Below are 23,991 nucleotides of genomic sequence, written 5' to 3'. Positions count from 1 at the left end.
TTGTAAGGGGATCTAATGACGCATTAGCACACTTGTGAAGTGAGACAAGAAAGGTAAAGGGCAGGTGATGAAAAATGTGCTGTGGAGCAGGTTACTGCTCTTTTGAGGTCTTGGGGCTCTTTTGGGGTCGCTGGGACCTTTGGGGAACAGAGCAGACCTGAATTAGAATTGCCTAACCTAAGGGTGTTTAACTTCCAATTGTCACTCACCATTGACCAGCTGTTCCTCACGTGGCAGTGTCAACCCCCGGCAGCTGCCCCACCTTTGCCTGTGTGGGATGAGAAAGTCCTATCAGTCAGAAGTTTAGAGGTGTGCTCGGTGCTGGACTACGGGGAAGTAATGGGACAGTAAATGCTGAGGGGATGTGGGGTGGGTCACTTACCAATTCTGCTAAACATGCTAAATGAAAAAACAAATTATGTGAATCTATGTCCTCTTCAATCTCTGTTTTAACACAACCCTGAATATCTGAGAAAATTTATTTGCATCCTCTAAAAATTGACAGTAGTACTTGGGCCCATTAACACTGGCTAAGATGCTTAACATACACTGTCATCATTTGTGAGCTGGGAACAAGCCCCCCAGTTAATCTTAAGCCCTTAGAAGACAAAGATAAGGTACTATTGCCCTTTGTGTCCTCAAAGGACCTTTCAGATGATTCTTTTTGCATTAATTTCCTTCACTTGGTGAACGATGAACGAGTGAATGGATTCAGGACTGTTTTACCTCCTTAGACCTTTCTCTAGAAATTCTGCCCTCCTTTGCCTCTTAATCTCATCTTCATTCATATGTATCCATTATTTGTGCTCAGTTAAGCAGCGGCACAAAATAGAACCGCTCTTATTTACTTCAATCATCCTCTACAGCTTCCTCCATGTCTCCAGGGATATTTCATATGTTCAATTATTTTCTTTATTATTTATTTATTTAATTCAAATAGTTCATAGGTTGTTTAATTCATTTAAGTTCACTGAGCTGTAAATATCACAAATACAAGCTCATATAATGTTTGCTTACCAGCATCTCCCCAGCCTCAACCAACATGACTAGCATTTGAGATATTACCACACTGGAGGACTGTTCCTGATTCTTCTCTCCTTCCCTGGAATGGGGCTGTATGTCCACCCCTCTGCCGAATGACTGCAAATCCTCCCAATAGAGGAGGCAGAATATGCCTCTGCAACTCGCGGACGTTGGCCTTGGCCGTGTGACCTGCCTTGGCCAGTGGCGTGTCGGCCGGAGTGGTCTGCGCACAGGCTTCAGAGAGCTTGCACAGCTTGGCTCGACCTTGCATGCTCCCAGCCGCAGAGAGGAGGGTGCCTCGAGCAGACTCTGCCTTGTGTGTGTCCTGACCCGCAGTCTGAAGGAGACCCACCCCGAGAGCCTGAAAAATCAGTGATCACTCAGTAGATGTTTGTTGTTGTAGGCCGCTGAGATTTGCATGAGGCAGTGTCACTGCATAACTGACTGAATGAGGATGGAAAACTGGATATGAAACAAAAGCAATCTCTTTCTTAAAGATCGACAGGGTCACAATACGAACCACGTGAATCATTAACATTTTCATACAATGTTGGCTCCCAAATGGGTGTGAGCACTTCTCATGAACAAGTCTTCTGAGAATTTTGCCATTTCTCTTTCTGATGTTAAATTTCTGACTTCTTTGGTTTTGGTTGAAAAAAATGTTTTCTAAAAAATAGATGTTCTTTACGCTTTTTTTCAAATTATTTGCTGGTGAATTCTAATGATGTGTACAATTTATTTACTTGGCAAAAGGGTAAGTATTTTTCCAGTGAGTGATTAACGAAAGGCAGGAGGCTGCAAGAAGAATTCAAAAAGGATATTGAGAAGATAGGAGAAACCATAAGGGCCTAAGTAACAGTCAGCATAATGGAACGTTCTCTACACCACATCTCGGAAACCTACCAGATTATTACACTAATGAGGTTTGTGGTATTGTGCATTCATATCCATTTTCCAGTCTTAATTAATATTCTCATTGATGTTATTACATACTTATAATGAAAGTGGGAATGAAAGGAGAAAGACTGCTATGAGGATAAAGATTTCCTATTTAATCAAAGTAAAATGTGAGCTGAAAATGAAAGGATGTGAATTTCATACTGTGTCCAGTGATGGCTTGAGCTTAGCCAGTGGAAAAGAGGAGATGGATACAGGAGGATCGTATTGATGGGCAAAAGTTAACAAACCTCCAGTTTTTATTCTACTAGGTGAAAATATACTTTTTTTTTTTTTATCTATTTTTATGTTATGACTAAGGATCACAGAAAGTGCCATGGCTAAAGACATAGTTAAATCCTTTAGCTTAGACAATTCCAAATATCCTTTCTTCTCCAAAATTCTTTCCGAGTCAAACAAAGGTACAATAAAGATTATGAATTTGAAGATGAAACTATCTTTTTGCTCCTTTAATTTTCAGCTTACATTTTACTTTGATTAAATAGGAAATCTTTATCCTTATAGCGGTCTTTTTCTTTGCATTTCAAATTTTATTATAGGTGTGTAATAACCCTTCCCCCAATTTATTAAGTCAACAGCATGCCCCAGATATGATGTAGACATATTATTGTTTTAGAAAGTCTGTAAGCAATTACAATCTACAATTTATGCCATACCTTAACTGGTAATAACTGTGATTCATTTTAGAAACGGCTGTTATAATCGAAACATTAAAATTCCATAACAAACTGCTATTCGCAACCATTAAACTGAAACAGTGCATGTTTTGAAGATTCTTTTAATAATGAAAATTGTTCTGTTGGCTATGTGCTTTGTCTGAAGAATCTTAAACCTCACTGTGACACGTTCCAACAAAGATGAGCTTCTCTAAGGTCAAAGCTTAATCAAACATTTGCTAATGACAATTAATGAAAGGAACATAACTTTCTTAATTCAAACAAAGTCTTACTGAAGATATAAAATATGTAAAAATGCATTTAAATTAAAATAAATTGACCAAAGATGATGAGGCCAGGAAGTTTAATTAAGTGGTGCAAGGAAGAGTCTAGATTTGCCTAAAGAAAGAGGACTTACATATGCATAGAGTGAAAACATGTCCCAGCCTATCCACCAAATTCCTCTCCTCTATTTTAACAGCATTATGTTTAACCTTGGAAATTCACTGAGCACTTCTAGGTATCAGGCCTGCCATCTAAGCTGAGGCGACTGCGCCCCATGTACTAAGAGACTCTTCCAGATCTAAAGGCGTAGGCACGGAATGAGATGCTGAACAAACAGGGGACATTCACTCCACCCTCCACACCGAACTAGCATCTTATCATGTCCACGTTGTGCCGAAAGTCCGTTCGCCACGACTGTTTAACTTTCACCAAAGGCCACTCTTCTCACCTGGCTGGACAGCGCCACACACAGCTCCGAGGACTTACGAAAATGGGCCTTGGCTCTTAGACGGAGGCGTTTTAGGAGCCCTGGGAGCAACGAACCAGCTTATTTTCTGTAATCTTCAATTTTATCACCTGAGTACTGGCGGAAATAATGCCAATTTGGGAGTTTGTGTGAGGAATAGAGTAAATAATATGACTTCTCAGCTGTATGGTCTCTATTAATTGTGGCTTTTGATTGTATAATTAAAAGACTAATACTGTAAGAAACTTTACAATATCATCCATGTATTCAGAATTATTGCAAGCATTGAAGTTCTTTTCATTCTTAGCAATAATATTAAACAGGACACATTGCCTGAAGTTAATAAAAAAGAGTAGCTCAAAATTTCTTAGGCACCAGGAGAAATTAGCTCACCTAAAGAAGACGGGAAAGAGAATCAGGTGGAGACCATTTGGACAAGGGCTCTCTGCCGTCTGTAAGAATTACTCCCTCTCATTTCTGCATCGTGTTCTGATCATTGGCTTTATCTTCTTCTGCTCCTTTAGCTGCATAGTGGAGACTTGGCCAACTCTAGCTTCCAGGTTTAAGCTTACAAGTTTCGTGGCTAGAAAGGACCAGAGCTTCTTACTCCTAGGTACAGTGGGAACAGTTCTGGAGAGAACGTGGGAGAACCAGGTTTGGATCGTATGTCCAACCCTGTCAACATTCACCATGGCTGAGGGGTGGAAATGCCAATTAATCCAGCAAGAGCCAGAGGTCCATTTTCCATTCCTCTGTCGAGAATGGGATTCTGGGGAGCAGTTCTTCCTCTGGGGCATTGAGGGGGCTGGTGTCTACTTGCCTTCAAAAATGATGTTTATATAGAGAAAGCATTTCATGGATGGGATCCTGCAGTGTTTCTGCAGTGTCCACTAGGCCTGATCAACAATAACCAATCTACCTATAGATAGACCCAAATCCGGTCTTTGCAGGTGTTTCATATCCCTAAGATGCACCATTCCTCACCTCCAGAAAATTAGAATGCGCTTCCCGTTAGGGCTTTGGCATCCCACTGCTGACCTGAGCACAGAAGCCCGACGTCAGTGGGGAGGCAGCACAGGGGGCTCTGCCATCTGGCTGCAGTTTGCTCCTCTTGCCCAAGGCCCTGGACGAGGCATTTCATCTTTCTGCCTCGGAGCTGCCACATCTGAAAAACGACAAATTTTCAAAATAAGGTCTTTCCTCTCTATTTTCTATAAATGTTGGTCTGATTCAAAGGTCTATATCAGAACATTTCATGAACACATTTTTCCAACATTATCCTCTTTCTAATTAAGAAATCTGTCTTTCATTCTTTTTTTTTTTTGTCATTTACAAGTATTTCTTTTTAAAAAATGAGCTAAAATACTCTCAATACCTGAGCCACTGTCAGGCCATGCTCACTTGCTATTATTCACTGGAAAATACTCCCTAATTTCTCACCTCCTGGATCTGGTTTGGGATGCGTCCACATGCTCCTCTTCAGACCCTTAAGTCTTCTTCGGCCTCATGTTTTTCTTGTCCTATCGTCTCTTAGAACTGACTTTAAATTTTCCCAGTTATCAGTATTCTCATAGAATCAGACTTCACATTGTCAGATTTTTGTGTTTCTACTGTAAGTGGATACCTGGAAATATAAACCCACAGTACATTTTCCATCAACACATTTTTACAGGTGACTTTCTCCATCAGAGGCATCTCCTGAAAGTAGTAGGGGAAACTGAGACCTGCTCTAGCAGAATTTGCACCGTGCTCCTATTTACAGATGACCTAACTCTACTCTTTGATAACATCTGACCCCAATGAAAACCACTTCTAAAATAACTGAAACAGTAATGTGAAGGTGGCAATTATCTTTGACTTGTTCTAATACTTCCTCCAGATTTTAAAGTTCCTGAATGGAAAGACTGCACCTAACTTGTTCACAGTTATTTCTCCAGAGCTCAGAAGAGCTACATAGCAGATGTTCAACAAATAAATATTGGGAGAGAGAAGAAATAATCCCATCCTTTTGCAGATTTCTAAGTGTAAATATGGTGATTTCTGACAGTCAGATATTTGGTTACCTTTTTCTTGACATTTTCTATATCCTCACAAATGTGAAGGCGGCAGAAGTTCTAGGAACTTAAAAATCCACTAGAGAGATCAGATAGAGGTTTTCCTCATGCTGTTTTCCTACTGATGTTACCCTATTACCAGCCCCTCCTCTCTGCCCTGTTGCTGGTTCCATGTGCTACCCTGCGAAGGCTCCCCCGCTCTCTGCCCACTGAGGGGCTCTGGGTCCCTCAGAGGTGAAAACTGTCCTGGGATGTTACGGGACTTTTCCTTATGGGGTGGCCACAGTACGTGCTTTGTGGGAACAGGTGCATTTGTGTGTCACTGATTTCACTCATATCTCTCCTCCTTCTCCCCCCCCCCCCACCTCGCTGCATTCCAGCACAAACAGCAGCTAACCTTTTGCAGACGTTTACTTTTTGCCTGGCGGTGATCAGAGTTTCATGCATAGCTCATTAACTCCACACAACTTTTCGAGGCAGTCTCCCTTTCGAGATGGAGAAACTTAGGTACATACAATGAAACTCAGTTAAAAAGTGAAGAACTGAACCCAGACATGTGTAGCCAGACATAAAACAGCTCTGCTGCACAGCTGGTGGAATCTTACATTTAACGAAAATTCACTGTATGCCAGGCTCTGTTCTTTTATTTTATTTAATCCTCCTAAGAACCTTTCAGGGCCGATAGTTTTATTGCCGTGTCACAGCTGCATAAAGGCACACGGAAGGCGGTGGGCGGTGGGTGGGCGGTGGGTGGGCCCCCCCCTGGGCCCCCCCCACCAGACGTGGTCACAGCCTGGCGGGCAGATCCCAGGCCAGACTGCGGAGCTGCACCAGGCAGGGTCGCTGCATCAACACGGGGCTCTGCACAATGCCTCGCCCTGTCCCGGCCTACCTGCTCTGGAGTACTCACACTCCCAGGCCAGACCCTTGGCTCCAGCACTCCGGGTCCCTCCTAGACTCACAGATGCTACCACTGACCTTGGTTCCTCCTTGAGGAAGGGCCCAACCCACATCACCTCTGTTAGAACTTTGTCCCCAGTAGCGGCCCATGAGAAAGAGCCTGTTAACGGGGAGCCTCTGGCTTCACAATGCCGGCCTGCCTTCCTGCCTCCCATCCTCCCTTCCACTGCCTCCCATCCTCCCTTCCTCTGCCTCCTATCCTCCCTTCCTCAGCCTCCCATCCTCCCTTCCTGCCTCCTATCCTCCCTTCCTCAGCCTCCCATCCTCCTTTCCTGCCTCCTATCCTCCCTTCCTCTGCCTCCCATCCTCCCTTCCTGCCTCCCATCCTCCTTTCCTGTCTCCCATCCTCCTTTATTGCCTCCCATCCTCCCTTCCTCTGCCTCCCATCCTCCCTTCCTGCCTCCCATCCTCCCTTCCTCTGCCTCCCATCCTCCCTTCCTGCCTCCCATCCTCCCATCCTCCCTTCCTGCCTCCCATCCTCCTTTCCTGCCTCCTATCCTCCCTTCCTCTGCCTCCCATCCTCCCTTCCTGCCTCCCATCCTCCTTTCCTGCCTCCCATCCTCCCTTCCTACCTCCCATCCTCCCTTCCTACCTCCCATCCTCCCTTCCTGCCTCCCATCCTCCTTTCCTACCTCCCATCCTACCTTCCTGCCTCCCATCCTCCCTTCCTGCCTCCCATCCTCCTTTCCTGCCTCCCATCCTCCCTTCCTGCCTCCTATCCTCCTTTTCTCTGCCTCCCATCCTCTCTTTCTGCCTCCTATCCTCCCTTCCTGCCTCCCATCCTCCCTTCCTGCCTCCTATCCTCCCTTCCTGCCTCCCATCCTCCCTTCCTCTGCCTCCCATATTCCCTTCCTGCCTCCCATCCTACTTTCCTGCCTCCCATCCTCCCTTCCTGCCTCCCATCCTCCCTTCCTGCCTCCCATCCTCCCTTCCTCTGCCTCCCATCCTCCCTTCCTGCCTCCCATCCTCCCTTCCTGCCTCCCATCTTCCCTTCCTGCCTCCCATCCTCCCTTCCTGCCTCCTATCCTCCTTTCCTCTGCCTCTCATCCTCCTTTCCTGCCTCCCATCCTCCCTTCCTCTGCCTCCCATCCTCCCTTCCTGCCTCCCATCCTCCCTTCCTGCCTCCCATCCTCCCTTCCTGCCTCCTATCCTCCCTTCCTCTGCCTCCCATCCTCCCTTCCTGCCTCCCATCCTCCTTTCTTTCCTCCCATCCTCCTTTCCTACCTCCTTTCCTCCCTTCCTGCCTCCCATCCTCCTTTCCTGCCTCCTATCCTCCCTCCCTCCTCCTCCCATCCTCCCTTCCTCTGCCTCCCATCCTCCTTTCCTGCCTCCCATCCTCCCTTCCTCTGCCTCCTATCCTCCTTTCCTTGTCTCCCATCTTTCCTTCCTTCCTTCCTCCTTCCCTTCCTTCTTTTCATTATTTTTCCTAGAGAATAAGGTTGTTCAGTTCCTTTGAAACTGATGCTTCCTCAGTATCTATCATCATTGATGATGATGCCCCCTTGGCTCTCATTCCTTCCTCATGAGAGACTCTCAAAAAGTGATGAATGTGTTTCTTTTGGATCATCAAGAACACATACAAATACACACTAGGAATGCACGCACACACAGAGTTTTTATTTGATCTCATAGAAAATATTTCCATTGCATTATATTGTTTCTCTGTTTCTCTAAGCAACTGTGTGCCATCAGCCGGAAACATGGACCTTCCTCCTTCCATCCATGGACCCTGGGGTTCAGGTAGCTGACCCTGTAAGTGATGCACACACCTGGTGCCGCATTCGTGCTCAGATACCCGGATATGCTACACCGGGTCCCGTGTACTTCATGTGTTCCGAGTCACCACGGGAACATTACAGGATGGCACATGGACCAGGACGCGTGTTCCTCTAGACCACCGCTGTCCTGAGTCGTGCTTGCTCTACACTTCAGAGGATGTGGTGCGGATCTGAAGCCAAGGTCTAGAAATCGCTCTATTGCTGCATGTTGAAACTGCTTCAGTTTTAAAAATCTTTCCAGCTTTAAATTGTAACAATACATTTTTCAGTTTTTTGCATTTTTATAAAAATGACTTAAAATAATAGGCACAAATGCATTCAAATCAATCTCTTTCTATTCTCCTTATAAAGTCAGGAAATATTTAATAAGCCATGAAGGATAAACTGAACCACAACAGAGTGAAGAATCAATTTCCTGGTAGCCATGCCAATTTTACCATCATGCACATTTGAATGAGGATAGAAAATGTCTTTCAGAGAGAGACATGTGTAACGTATAAGTCTCTAGGTGAATTACAATTAATGCCATAAAATGTGGCAGGCTGAGAAATTTGGAGTAATAAAACATGATGGCAGAACTGACTTCCTTGATATCAAAGATATAGTGTGAAGGAGCCAATGAGAGCAAAAGGATACCTTATTTTATGGACACTTCTGAAAGTGTATCTGTATTAACTGTATTTTATATCAGATGAGTCAAATCCCATTTTTAGAACACCAGCTGAGATGCTGTACTGAATGCCTCCTAAAGTAGAAAATTTCAAGGTATAGTGAAAAGAGAACACTACCATAAAAATTCAAGAATAAAATCTAGTGCTTCAAATAAATCCAAAGTCTTGACTGCTCAGTGATTCCTTGGCAGTTTACTAAAATGGTCAGTATTTGCACCTTGCATGAAGGGGTGGGGCCAGGGAATGACTCTTGATAGAACGAGTACTTCTGATCTTGAAATATATCAATATTCATCAGAAAATGTGCATTATTTATAAGTGATCCATGGCATGGGATGGGAGAAACCTTGCCATGTACATGATCTTCTTTCAGAGTGTGTTTTTCTCTGAAGAAGCATGTAAATTGAACTAAATGTTTTTAGGGCTATTTGAATTCATGCCATCTGAAAATCCTATTTGGGGATATTGACATTTTTCCAGAGACAGTTGGATACTTTATTGTGATCAAGTTGTAGGGCTGGGGAAAGTGTCAGAAATAATTCTTAATAGCCATTTTTAGTCTTTTTTTTACTTTTTTTATTAATTAAAGAAAAAAAAGAAATTAACACAACATTTAGAAATCATTCCATTCTACATATGCAATCAGTAATTCTTAACATCATCACATAGATGCATTATCATCATTTCTTAGTAAATTTGCATCGATTTAGAAAAAGAACTAGCAAAACAACAGAAAAAGATATAGAATGTTAATATAGAGAAAAAAATAAAAATAATAATAATAGTAAAAAAAAAAGAAAAGGAAAAAGAAAAAAAAGACAAACAGACAAAAAAAAACCTATAGCTCAGATGCAGCTTCATTCAGTGTTTTAACATGATTACTTTACAATTAGGTATTATTGTGCTGTCCATTTTTGAGTTTTTGTATCTAGTCCTGCTGCACAGTCTGTATCCCTTCAGCTCCAATTACCCATTATCTTACCCTGTTTCTAACTCCTGCTAGACTCTGTTACCAATGACATATTCCAAGTTTATTCTCGAATGTCGGTTCACATCAGTGGGACCATACAGTATTTGTCCTTTAGTTTTTGGCTAGACTCACTCAGCATAATGTTCTCTAGGTCCATCCATGCTATTACTATGCTTCATAAGTTTATTCTGTCTTAAAGATGCATAATATTCCATCGTATGTATATACCACAGTTTGTTTAGCCACTCGTCTGTTGATGGACATTTTGGCTGTTTCCATCTCCTTGCATTTGTAAATAACGCTGCTATAAACATTGGTGTGCAAATGTCCATTTGTGTCTTTGCCCTTAAGTCCTTTGAGTAGATACCTAGCAATGGTATTGCTGGGTCGTATGGCAATTCTATATTCAGCTTTTTGAGGAACCGCCAAACTGCCTTCCACAGTGGTTGCACCATTTGACTTTCCCACCAACAGTGGATAAGTGTGCCTCATTCTCTGCATCCCTCCAGCACTTGTCATTTTCTGTTTTGTTGATAATGGCCATTCTGGTGGGTGTGAGATGATATCTCATTGTGGTTTTGATTTGCATTTCTCTAATGGCCAGGGACATTGAGCATCTCTTCATGTGCCTTTTGGCCATTTGTATTTCCTCTTCTGAGAGGTGTCTGTTCAAGTCTTTTTCCCATTTTGTAATTGGGTTGGCTGTCTTTTTGTTGTTGAGTTGGACAATCTCTTTATGAATTCTGGATACTAGACCTTTATCTGATATGTCATTTCCAAATATTGTCTCCCATTGTGGAGGCTGTCTTTCTACTTTCTTGATGAAGTTCTTTGAAGCACAAAAGTGTTTAATTTTGAGGAGCTCCCATTTATTTATTTCCTTCTTCAGTGCTCTTGCTTTAGGTTTAAGGTCCATAAAACCACCTCCAATTGTAAGTTTCATAAGATAGCTCCCTACATTTTCCTCTAACTGTTTTATGGGCTTAGACCTAATGTTTAGATCTTTGATCCATTTTGAGTTAACTTTTGTATAGGGTGTGAGATACGGGTCCTCTTTCATTCTTTTGCATATGGATATCCAGTTCTCTAGGCACCATTTATTGAAGAGACTGTTCTGTCCCAGGTGAGTTGGCTTGACTGCCTTATCAAAGATCAAATGTCCATAGATGAGAGGGTCTATATCTGAGCACTCTATTCGATTCCATTGGTTGATATATCTATCTTTATGCCAATACCATGCTGTTTTTTTTTTTTTTTTACACAGACACTTTATTTATTTTTATTTATTTATAGACCCAGATTTGCATTCTGACCCTATCACTTTCAAGCTGTGTGACTTTGGCAGCTTGCTTAACCACTGACTGTCAATTTGTTTCTTCTCTAAACTGGGAATAATGAAATCTACCTCTCATAAAAAATCTATTTTTGTGAGGAATTATACAATGCCTGTGGAGCTTGGCACATTGACGGCACTCCGAGGATGGTCACCGCTGTGACTGTCGTTACTTGGCGCTGTGGAGGAGCTCACCCTGTGGGCAACAGGAGCCCATGGGTATTGGGTTTTTTTTATTATTATTATTATTTTTTATTAATTAACGGAAAAAGAAATTAACCCAACATTTAGAAATCATACCATTCTACATATGCAATCAGTAATTCTTAACATCATCACATAGATGCATGATCATCATTTCTTAGTACATTTGCATTGGTTTAAAAGAACTAGCAACACAACAGAAAAAGACATAGAATGTTAATATAGAGAAAAAAATAAAAGTAATAACAATAGTAAAAAAAAACCTATATCTCAGATGTAGCTTCATTCAGTGTTTTAACATGATTATTTTACAATTAGGTATTATTGTGCTGTCCATTTTTGAGTTTTTGTATCTAGTCCTGCTGCACAGTCTGTATCCCTTCAGCTCCAATTACCCATTATCTTACCCTGTTTCTAACTCCTGCTGGACTCTGTTACCAATGACATATTCCAAGTTTATTCTCGAATGTCGGTTCACATCAGTGGGACCATACAGTATTTGTCCTTTAGTTTTTGGCTAGACTCACTCAGCATAATGTTCTCTAGGTTCATCCATGTTATTACATGCTTCATAAGTTTATTCTGTCTTAAAGCTGCATAATATTCCATCGTATGTATATATCACAGTTTGTTTAGCCACTCGTCTGTTGATGGACATTTTGGCTGTTTCCATCTCTTTGCAATTGTAAATAATGCTGCTATAAACATTGGTGTGCAAATGTCCATTTGTGTCTTTGCCCTTAAGTCCTTTGAGTAGATACCTAGCAATGGTATTGCTGGGTTGTATGGCAATTCTATATTCAGCTTTTTGAGGAACTGCCAAACTGCCTTCCACAGTGGTTGCACCATTTGACATTCCCAACAACGGTGGATAAGTGTGCCTCTTTCTCCACATCCCTCCAGCACTTGTCATTTTCTGTTTTGTTGATAATGGCCATTCTGGTGGGTGTGAGATGATATCTCATTGTGGTTTTGATTTGCATTTCTCTAATGGCCAGGGACATTGAGCAACTCTTCATGTGCCTTTTGGCCATTTGTATTTCCTCTTCTGAGAGGTGTCTGTTCAAGTCTTTTTCCCATTTTGTAATTGGGTTGGCTGTCTTTTTGTTGTTGTTGAGTTGAACAATCTCTTTATAAATTCTGGATACTAGACCTTTATATGATATGTCATTTCCAACTATTGTCTCCCATTATGGAGGCTGTCTTTCTACTTTCTTGATGAAGTTCTTTGATGCACAGAAGTGTTTAATTTTGAGGAGCTACCATTTATTTGTTTCCTTCTTCAGTGCTCTTGCTTTAGGTTTAAGGTCCATAAAACCACCTCCAATTGTAAGTTTCATAAGATATCTCCCAACATTTTCCTCTAACTGTTTTATGGTCTTAGACCTAATGTTTAGATCTTTGATCCATTTTGAGTTAACTTTTGTATAGGGTGTGAGTTATGGGTCTTCTTTCATTCTTTTGCATATGGATATCTAGTTCTCTAGGCACCATTTATTGAAGAGACTGTTCTGTCCCAGGTGAGTTGGCTTGACTGCCTTATCAAAGATCAAATGTCCATAGATGAGAGGGTCTGTATCTGAGCACTCTATTCAATTCCATTGGTCGATATATCTATCTTTATGCCAGTACCATGCTGTTTTGACCACTGTAGCTTCATAATATGCCTTAAAGTCAGGCAGTGCGAGACCTCCAGCTTCGTTTTTTTTCCTCAAGATGTTTTTAGCAATTCGGGGCACACTGCCCTTCCAGATAAATTTGCTTATTGGTTTTTCTATTTCTGAAAAATAAGTTGTTGGGATTTTGATTGGTATTGCATTGAATCTGTAGATCAATTTAGGTAAGATTGACATCTTAACTATATTTAGTCTTCCAATATATGAACACGGTATGCCCTTCCATCTATTTAGGTCTTCTGTGATTTCTTTTAACAGTTTTTGTAGTTTTCTTTATATAAGTTTTTTGTCTCTTTAGTTAAATTTATTTCTAGGTATTTTATTCTTTTAGTTGCAATTTTAAATGGGATTCGTATCTTGATTTCCCCCTCAGCTTGTTCATTGCTAGTGTATAGAAATGCTACAGATTTTTGAATGTTGATCTTGTAACCCGCTGCTTTGCTGTACTCATTTATTAGCTCTAGTAGTTTTGTTGTGGATTTTTCCGGGTTTTCGATGTATAGTATCATATCGTCTGCAAACAGGGATAGTTTTACTTCTTCCTTTCCAATTTTGATGCCTTGTATTTCTTTTTCTTGTCTAATTGCTCTGGCTAGAACCTCCAACACAATGTTGAATAATAGTGGTGATAGTGGACATCCTTGTCTTGTTCCTGATCTTAGGGGGAAAGTTTTCAATTTTTCCCCATTGAGGATGATATTAGCTGTGGGTTTTTCATATATTCCCTCTATCATTTTAAGGAAGATCCCTTGTATTCCTATCCTTTGAAGTGTTTTCAACACGAAAGGTTGTTGAATCTTGTCAAATACCTTCTCTGCATCAATTGAGATGATCATGTGATTTTTCTGCTTCGATTTGTTGATATGGTGTATTACATTAATTGATTTTCTTATGTTGAACCATCCTTGCATACCTGGGATGAATCCTACTTGGTCATGATGTATAGTTCTTTTAATGTGTTGTTGGATTCGATTTGCTAGAATTTTGTTGAGGATTTTTGCATCTATGTTCATTAGAGAGATTGGTCTGTAGTTTTCTGTTTTTGTAATATCTTTGCCTGGTTTTGGTATGAAGGTGATGTTGGCTTCATAGAATGAATTAGGTAGTTTTCCCTCCACTTCGATTTTTTTGAAGTCTTTGAGGAGAGTTGGTACTAATTCTTTCTGGAATGTTTGGTAGAATTCACATGTGAAGCCGTCTGGTCCTGGACTTTTCTTTTTAGGAAGCTTTTGAATGACTAATTCAATTTCTTTACTTGTGATTGGTTTGTTGAGGTCATCTATTTATTCTTGAGTCAAAGTTGGTTGTTCATGTCTTTCCAGGAACCCGTCCCTTTCATCTAAATTGTTGTATTTATTAGCGTAAAGCTATTCATCGTATCCTGTTATTACCTCCTTTATTTCTGTGAGGTCAGTAATTATGTCTCCTCTTCCATTTCTGATCGTATTTATTTGCATTCTCTCTCTTCTTCTTTTTGTCAATCTTGCTAAGGGCCCATCAATCTTATTGATTTTCTCATAGAACCAACTTCTGGTCTTATTGATTTTCTCTGTTGTTTTCAATTTCATTTATTTCTGCTCTAATCTTTGTTATTTCTTTCCTTTTGCTTGCTTTGGGGTTAGTTTGCTGTTTTTTCTCCAGTTCTTCCAAGTGGACAGTTAATTCCCGAATTTTTGCCCTTTCTTCTTTTCTGATATAGGCATTTAGGGCAATAAATTTCCCTCTTAGCACTGCCTTTGCTGCGTCCCATAAGTTTTGATATGCTGTGTTTTCATTTTCATTCGCCTCGAGATATTTACTAATTTCCCTTGTAATTTCTTCCTTGACCCACTCATTGTTTAAGAGTGTCTTGTTGAGCCTCCAGGTATTTGTGAATTTTCTGGCACCCCGCCTATTATTGATTTCCAACTTCATTCCTTTATGATCCGAGAAAGTGTTGTGTATGATTTCAATCTTTTTAAATTTGTTGAGACTTGCTTTGTGACCCAGCCATATGGTCTATCTTTGAGAATGATCCATGAGCACTTGAGAAAAAGGTGCATCCTGCTATTGTGGGGTGTAATGTCCTGTAAATGTCTGTGAAGTCTAGCTCATTTATTGTAATATTCAAACTCTCTGTTTCTTTATTGATCTTCTGTCTAGATGTTCTGTCCATTGATGAGAGTGGGGAATTGAAGTCTCCAACTATTATGGTAGATGTGTCTATTTCCCTTTTCAGTATTTGCAGTGTATTCCTCACATATTTTGGGGCATTCTGGTTCAGTGCGTAAATATTTATGATTGTTATGTCTTCTTGTTGAATTGTTCCTTTTATTAGTAGATAGAATCCTTCTTTGTCTCTTTTAACTGTTTTACATTTGAAGTCTAATTTGTTGGATATTAGTATAGCTACTCCTGCTCTTTTCTGGTTGTTATTTGCATGAAATATCTTTTCCCAACCTTTCACTTTCAGCCTATGTTTATCTTGGGTCTAAGATGTGTTTCCTGTAGACAGCATATAGAAGGATCCTGTTTTTTAATCCATTCTGCCAGTCTATGTCTTTTGATTGCGGAATTCAGTCCATTAACATTTAGTGTTATTACTGTTTGGGTAATACTTTCCTCTACCATTTTGCCTTTTGTATTATATATATCATATCTAATTTTCCTGCTTTCTACACTCTTCTCCATACCTCTCTCTTCTGTCTTTTCATATCTGACTCTAGTGCTCCCTTTAGTATTTCTTGCAGAGCTGGTCTCTTGGCCACAAATTCTCTCAGTGACTTTTTGTCTGAGAATTTTTAAATTTCTCCCTCATTTTTGAAGGACAATTTTGCTGGATATAGAAGTCTTGGTTGGCAGTTTTTCTCTTTTAGTAATTTAAATATATCATCCCACTGTCTTCTTGCTTCCATGGTTTCTGCTGAGAAATCAACACATAGTCTTATTGGGTTTCCCTTGTATGTGATGGATTGTTTTTCTCTTGTTGCTTTCAAGATTCTCTCTTTCTCTTTGACCTCTGACATTCTAACTAGTAAGTGTCTTTGAGAATGCCTATTTGGGTCTATTCTCTTTGGGGTGCGCTGCACTTCTTGGATCTGTAATTTTAGGTCTTTCATAAGAGTTGGGAAATTTTCAGTGATAATTTCTTCCATTAGTTTTTCTCCTCCTTTTCCCTTCTCTTCTCCTTCTGGGACACCCACAACATGTATATTTGTGCGCTTCATATTATCATTCAATTCCCTGAGCCCTTGGTCAAATTTTTCCATTCTTTTCCCTATAGTTTCTGTTTCTTTTTGGATTTCAGATGTTCCATCCTCCAGTTCACTAATTCTAACCTCTGTCTCTTGAAATCTACCATTGTAAGTTTCCATTGTTTTTTTCATCTCTTCTACTGTATCTTTCATTCCCATAAGATCTGTGATTTGTTTTTTCAGAATTTCCATTTCTTCTTTTTGTTCATCCCTTGCCTTCTTCATGTCCTCCCTCAATTTATTGATTTGGTTTTTGAAGAGGTTTTCCATTTCTGTTCGTATATTCAGAGATGTTGTCTCTCCTTTAACTTTGGAAGGCTCTCCCTGCTGGGTGTGTGGTGCAGACAGAGAAAAGCTTGTAGGATGGTTTTAATGGCTTCAAATTGTGAAGTCCTGGGATCTGAATTCCTTGAGAGAGGAATTCCATGTGAGTTGCATTTCACCCCTCCCACGGGGAAGGTTCAGGTGGTAGAGAGCCCTGAAAGCAGCCTGTTTCTGCGTTCGGAGCAGTTGCAACCTGTGTAATCCCAGCGCTGAGCCCAGACGCAGTCAAGCCTCCATAGAAACAACCGCAGAAGGCTCTGTTTTGCCCCCTTTCCTCTTTTTCAGTTAGCCCAATAGGCGACTTCCGCCTTGATCAGTTTCACCTGAGCTGAGGGCCTATTTTTAGTAGTCAGAAGTTGTTCATTAATGCCACTATTGGTGTTAGGTTGGGCTCAATCTCTACTACTGTTGGAGACTCTTTCCTTTCCCTCCGGGAAGTCGCCTGTGGGGGAGGGTCGCCAGCCGCTGCAGCTTGGGGAACTGTTGATCTGAGGTTCCCAGCCGGCCGGGAAGCCGCATGTGTGGGAGGGGTATCGGTCGCAGGCCGCCACGGCTTGGGGAACTGCTGATCCGAGGTTCCCAGCTGGCCCAGGAAGCCATGTGTGTGGGAGAGGCTCTGGTCGCCGGCCGCCGCAGCTTGGGGAACCACTGATCCAAGGCTCCCAGTCAGCCCGGGAAGCTGTGCGTGGGGGAAGGGCGCCAGCTGCCACGGCTTGGGGAACCGCTGATCTGAAGTTCCCAGCCGGCCCAGGAAGGAGGGAGGGAGCGGCTCTGGCCACCAGCCGCCGTGGTCCGGGGAAGCACGCGCCACTTGTGTAGCTCACTGCAGTTGAGTCTCCTAGCTGGTCCAGCCATTCCAGACCTGGGTACACTGTGTGTCTAGTCTCTGTCGCTGCTCTGTGAGCTGTTCTGTACTGTTTCTAGTTATCTAGTAGTTGTTCTGGAGGAGGAACTAAGACGCGCACACCTTACTAAGCTGCCATCTTCTCCGGAAGTCCTCTTTATATATTCTTGATAACTACCCAAATTGAATTCTCTTTTCAGTTTCTTGCCCTTTGAAACAAAAAAGGTTTTAATTTTGATTAGGTCCCACTTAGCCTTTTTCTTTTGCTGGTCACACAAGACACAAAGATTGGCACCTTTGCTTTCTTCTAAACCTTTGATAGTTTAAACTCCTACATACAGTTCTATCATCCATTTTGAGTTAATTTTTGCATATGGTGTAAAGTAGGTAGACAAGTATTTTTTTTTTTTTGGCATTTGATTATCCAGTCACTTCCATAAAATTTGCTCAACAAACTATTCGTTCCACAGCAAATGCTATTGTACCCTTACTGAAAACCAGTTATCCTGATTTGGGCTTATTACTGGATTCTGGATTCAGTTGCATTTATATCCTTATGCTGTACAATGTTGCCTTGATTACTGTATCTTTATAGCAAGGTTTAAAATCAGGAATTGCTACTCCTCTTTGTTTTTTTTTGCAAGAATTTCTTTTCTTGGTTATGCAGGGTTCCTTGCCATTTTTAGTATTGGTTTGTCCATTTTTGTAAAACAAAGAGGCAGTTGGATATTTGATAAATGTTATATTGACTCTAGGTCAGTTTGGGGGATATCGCCACCATGGCCATCTTGTCTTGCAATCAGTGAATATGGGGTATCTTTCTGTTTCCATTTATTTCTGTCTTCATTAATTCTTCTCGAAGGCGTTGTGTAGTTTTCAGTGCAAAACTGCACAACTTTGGTTAAATTTAATGCTAGATATTTTTACTATTGTTGATTATTTTTAATTAGAATTAGTAATTTCATTTGTGGATTTTTTTTATTGATAGTTAACAGAAATACAACTGGTGTTTATATGCCAAACTTATATTCTGCAGTCTTGCTGAACTCATTTATTTGCCTTATGTTTGTGTTTTCTTTAGGGTTTTTTGATGATAAGAACATGCCATCTACAAACAGAACCGATTCTCATTATTCCAACCCAATCTGTGTGACCCAATTCTTTTTGTCATCTAATTCCCCCCAAGAACCTCCAGTGCAATGTTGAATAGAAGCAGTGAGAGCAGACATCCCTATCTTACTACGGATCCTAATGGGACATGTTCAGTGTTTCAGCACCAAGAATTATAGTAGCTATGAACTTTAAACAGATGCCCTTATGAGGTTGAGAGTTTTTCCTTTTATTCCTAGATTGTTGAGTGTTTTGTCATGAAAAGATGCTGAGTGTCGGCAAATATTTTTACCATGCTCATTCGAGATGGTCATGCCATGCATGTTTTCCTTTATGTTTCTCTATTTCCATGGTAGATTGCATTGACTTTCATATGTTGGACCAACATTGCATTCCTGGGATAAATCCTACTTGGTCACAACGTGTAATCCTTTTCAGATGAGTTTGATTTTACTGAGAATTTTTGTGTGTATGTTCATAAAGGATATTGGTCCTTGGTTTTCCTGTGATTTCGTATTGGTCTTGGTATCAGAGTAATACACACCTGATAGAATAAGATATTTTTCCTCCTCTTCTATTTTTGGAAGAATTTCTAAAGGATTAGTGTTAATTAGTCTTTAAACAGTTGGTTGAATTCCTCAGTGAAGCCATCTGGTCCTCAGTTTTCCTTTGCTGGAAATTTTCATTCTATTATTAATCCAATTTAGTTGTTATAGTTCTATTCAGAAAATATATTTTTTCTTGAGCTGATTTGGGTATTTTGTTTCTCTTTAGGACTTTTTAAATTACATCTAGGTTATCAAAAATTTTTGGCATACAATTGCTCATAAATTTTATTGTAATTCTTTTTATTTCTGTTTGGTCATTAGTAATGTTCCCTCATTCATTGCTCATTATAGGAAATTGAGTGCTCTCTCTTTTTGATTGTTCAGCCCAGTAAAAGACTTCTCAAATTTGTTGATCAAATAGTCAATTTTTGCTTTGTTGATTTTTTTCTACTGATTATTAATTCTCATTGTTGTTTATGTCTATAACGTATTTCCTTCATCTTGCTTGATGTAGATTTAATTTGCTCTTCTTTTCAAAGTTTCATAGGCTGGGAGGTTAAACCTAACCTTGGGATGATAACTTTCTTCCTTCTTTTATGTAAGTATTTATAACTATATATTTTTCTCTGAGCTTTGCTTTCACTTAAGAAATGTATGCATTTCAGTATGTGGTGAGATTTTTTTGCTCTTCATGACACACTTTATTTTTTGGCATTCCAAACAAAACATAATCATTATAAAGTCTGTGTTTATACAATAAGTTACATAAACCAATTTAAAATTAAAGCAAACAAAGAAAAAAAAACTACAGATACAGATATCAGCATTTCTTAAATTCTAAAAATTAAACACTAACTTAAATATAATTTGATTAGCTATCAAACCTATATATATATTCTCAAAATATCAAGCAGAAACTTGTTAGAAATACAACTTTACAATAGTAATGACCTACATTACTGAATATTTTCAAGTTTTTACTTAAAGAAAATATAAAGATGCAAACATATGAAAATCTTATCTCATGATATAATGAGATTTAAAATCTATTCTATCTGATAATACTATAGATACTTGTGCTTTCATATAGTTGCAGCTCATACAGAACATATATTTCCATGTTTGCATTTTCAATCTGTTTCCTTGGGTCTAATAAAAATCTCTTGTGAGCAGCATATATAGAGATCATAGTATTTAATCCATTATGTCAATATGTGTCTTTTAATTAATGAGTTTAGGTGATTAACATTCAACATTAATACAGTAAAAGCAAATCTTGGGTCTAACATTTAATCCTATATCTAAAAATGCAGATATCAGAGTTTCTTAAATTGTAAATATTAAATGCTAACATAAATACCTTTTTTTTTGGCATGGGGAGGCATCAGTTATCGAACCTGGGTCTTCTGCGTGGCAGGCGAGAACCCTGCCTGCTGAGCCACCCTGGGCCACCCTGTAAATATGATATGATTAGCTTTCAAAACCGCAAACCGTGCTTGCTTGGGCAGCACATATACTAAAATTGGAACGATACAGAGAAGATTAGCATGGCCCCTGTGCAAGAGTGACACCTAAATTCGTGAAGCATTCCATATTGAAAAAAATAAACAAACACATTCTCAAAATTTCAAGTAAAAACTTATTACAAATATCACACTTGCTATAATGTTGGCCTATGTTACTAAATATTTTCAAGTTTTGGATTTCAGGATATATGGAGATATATAAAGATATATAAAGATTTATATATATAAAGATATATAAAAATGTTTTTACAATTAATATATGAAAATATTTAACAAAAAATGGATACCTTAGCTTATACAGAGGCATATTAAATAAAATATAATCATTATAAAGTCTCCGTTTGTACAGTAAGTTTCATAAACCAATTTAAACTTAAAGTAACAGGAAAAAAATTAGAAATATTTTGAATTCTAAATATTAAACCCTAACATAATTAACATTAGGTTAGCTATCAAAACCGTGCACATTCTCAAAAGGTCAAGTAGAAAGTTATTATTACAGTATTAACCTATGTTACTGAACATTTTCAAGGTTTTTATTTCAAGAAAATATAAAGATATAAGTGTTTTTACAATTAATATGTGGAAATCTTATCTCATAATATCATAACATTTAAATTTTATTTTATCGAATATTACTATAACATTCATACTTGTGCTTTCTTTTAGTCACAGCTTACATAGACTATCTATGTCCACCCTTTTCCTTTCAATCTATTTGTGTCCTACGCTACGAAGACTGTGAGCAATACATAGGAAGAAATTGTTTATCTGTTCTGTTAATGTGCCTCGATTGGTAACTTTAATCCTCTAAGAGTCAGAATTATTACTGTAAAAGCCATTCTCAGGTCTATCATCTTATCCTATATCTAAAAATACAGATATAAAAATTTCCTAAGTTCTAAATTTTAAATGCCAACTAAATATCATTTTAATTAGCTTTCAAAGCTATAAACATTGTCAAAATATCAAGTAAAAAGTTATTACAAATACCAACCTTGCTATAGTATTGACCTACGTTACTAAATATTTTCAAGTTTTGGATTTCAGGAAAATATAAAGATACAAATGCTTTCTACAATTAATATATGAAATATTTACTACCAAAAATAGGTATCTTGGTTAGCTTGTTCACAGACATATTAAATAAAATTAAATCATTATAAAGCCTGTATTTGTACAGTAAGTTTTATAAAGCAATTGAAAATTAAGGCAAACCAGGAAAAAATCTAAAAATGTAGATATCAGAATTTCTTAAATTCTAACTATTAAACCTAACTTAAATACTATTTGATTAGCTATCAAAACTATATACATTCTCAAAAAATCAAGTAGAAAGTTATTAGAAACATTAACTTTGCTATAGTAATGACCTATGTTACTGAATGTTTTTAAGATTTGATTTCAGGAAAATTTAGATACAAATTTTTTTTACAATTAACATGAAAATCTTATCTCACATCATAACATTTAATATTTTACCTTAAATTATCATAGCTACTTGTGCTTTCTTATGGTTATAAGTTTCATGAAACAACTATTTGCATCCTTACACTTTCAATTTGTTAGTATCCTTCAGTCTAAGATAAGTCTTTTATGAGCAGCACACAGGGAGATCATATTATTTAATTCATTCTGTCAATCTGTGTCTTCTAAATAGTGAGTTTAGTGCATTAACATTCAAATTTACTACAGTAAAAGCAATTCTTGGGTGTAGTGTTTTATCCTACAGTTTTTTATTTATCAGATCTATATATTTTTTCCTTCTCTCTTTTTTATCCTTTAAGTTACCCTTGCTGATTCTCTTCAATTCTGTACCCTTCTCCTGACCTCCTTTTTCTAGTCTTTTTTCAATCAACAGAGCTCACTTTAATATTCCTTGTCGGGCAGATCTCTTGCTGGTAAATTCTTGCAGCCATTGCTTATCAGTGAAGATTTTAATCTCTCCCTCAATCTTGCAGGACAACTTGGCAGGTAAAGAGTTCTTGGCCCGAAGTCTTTCACATTCAGAATCTTAAACTTATCATATCACTGTTTTCTCACCTCCATGGTGCCTGCTGAATAGTATGAGCTCAGTCTTATTATAATTTCCCTCGAATGTAATAAATCTCTTTTCTTTTCCTGCTTTCATGACTTTTTATTTCTCTTCAAGTTTTGACATTCTGTTAAGTATATGTCTTGAATAAATCCTTTTTATTCTATTTGGGATTCATTGGGTCTGTATGGCTTGGATATAATGTCTTTAAATAAGGGTTGGGAAGTTTTCCCCCATTGAATCTTCAATTAGCCTTCCAATACCTTACTTTTCTCTCCTCCTTCTGGGACTCCAGTAATTCTTCTATCTGTATGCTTTATGTCATCACTCACTTCCCTGAAATCAAGTTGCATTCTTTCCATTCTTGAAATTTTTCTTTTGGATATTAACGTTCCTTTGTCCTGTTTTCTAATTTCCTCATTTTTTTTTTCTGCCTCCTGAAATCTACTCTTGTGAGTTTCTAACATACATTTAATTTGGTCTACTGTATATTTCACCTCTAAGATGTCTGATATTTTTCTATGTATCCTTCCAAATTCTTCTTTCTGTTCCTCTAGTAACCTCTTGATATCTTCCATCTCATTATGAACAGCCTTAATTATTTGTTCTGAATTTTTAGTCCCCTTGGATAATTGAACTTGGTCATTTGGTTGAGTCACATCTACCTCTTCTTTAAGCAGATGGTATCTTCAGGATATCCTCTGCTTCTTTGAGGAATCCTAAGTGGCAGTTCCAATTCCTGTCTCCTCAGGTGATGTAGCTTGGTCATTTGCTGAGCCAGGTCTGCCTGGACCCTTACTTGCTTTATAACGTTCTGCTGTGAACGGTCATTGTAATGTTAGATTCCCTAGGGGGTTCAACAGAAGATTGGAGCTGGTTAAAGAAAGAATCAGAGATTTTGAAGATAGGATAATTTAAATAATCCAGTCTGAGGAGCAATGCATACATTGTTGGAATCCCAGAAAGAAAAAAAAAAGATAGGGACAGAGAATATTCAAAGGAATAATGGCTGCAAATTCTCTAACTTAATGTAGGATGTGAAAAATCACATCCAAGACACTCAATGAGCACTAAACAGGAGAAACCCAGAGAGAGCCACACCGCACATGTTATAATCCAATGGTTGATTACCCAAGATATAAAGAGAATTCTGAAAGACAACGCAAAGAAGCAATGTTTCACATAAAAGGGAGCTTCAGTAAGGTTAAGTGTTGATTTATCATGAAAACCATGCAGGTAAGAAGGTAGTGAAATGATATATTTAAAGCTTCCAAAGCAAAAAAATTCCAAACAAGAATTCTATATCTGGCAAAATTGTCTTTCAATAATGAGCTGGCT

General features: G+C 38.8%; 1 non-coding gene across 1 annotated transcript; it reads left to right on the top strand.

The window, feature by feature from the left end:
* The first annotated feature begins 20,584 nt into the window (after positions 1-20,584).
* Positions 20,585-20,691, top strand: LOC143689173 (U6 spliceosomal RNA). The gene has a single exon (XR_013178636.1). It is a non-coding gene; the product is annotated as a U6 spliceosomal RNA (small nuclear RNA).
* Positions 20,692-23,991: the final 3,300 nt, after the last annotated feature.

This window comes from Tamandua tetradactyla, chromosome 6, assembly GCF_023851605.1.
Source record: "Tamandua tetradactyla isolate mTamTet1 chromosome 6, mTamTet1.pri, whole genome shotgun sequence".
Lineage (NCBI taxonomy): Eukaryota > Metazoa > Chordata > Mammalia > Pilosa > Myrmecophagidae > Tamandua > Tamandua tetradactyla.
The sequence above is the reverse complement of the archived record's forward strand: the minus strand, read 5'-3'. Positions and strand labels throughout refer to the sequence as shown.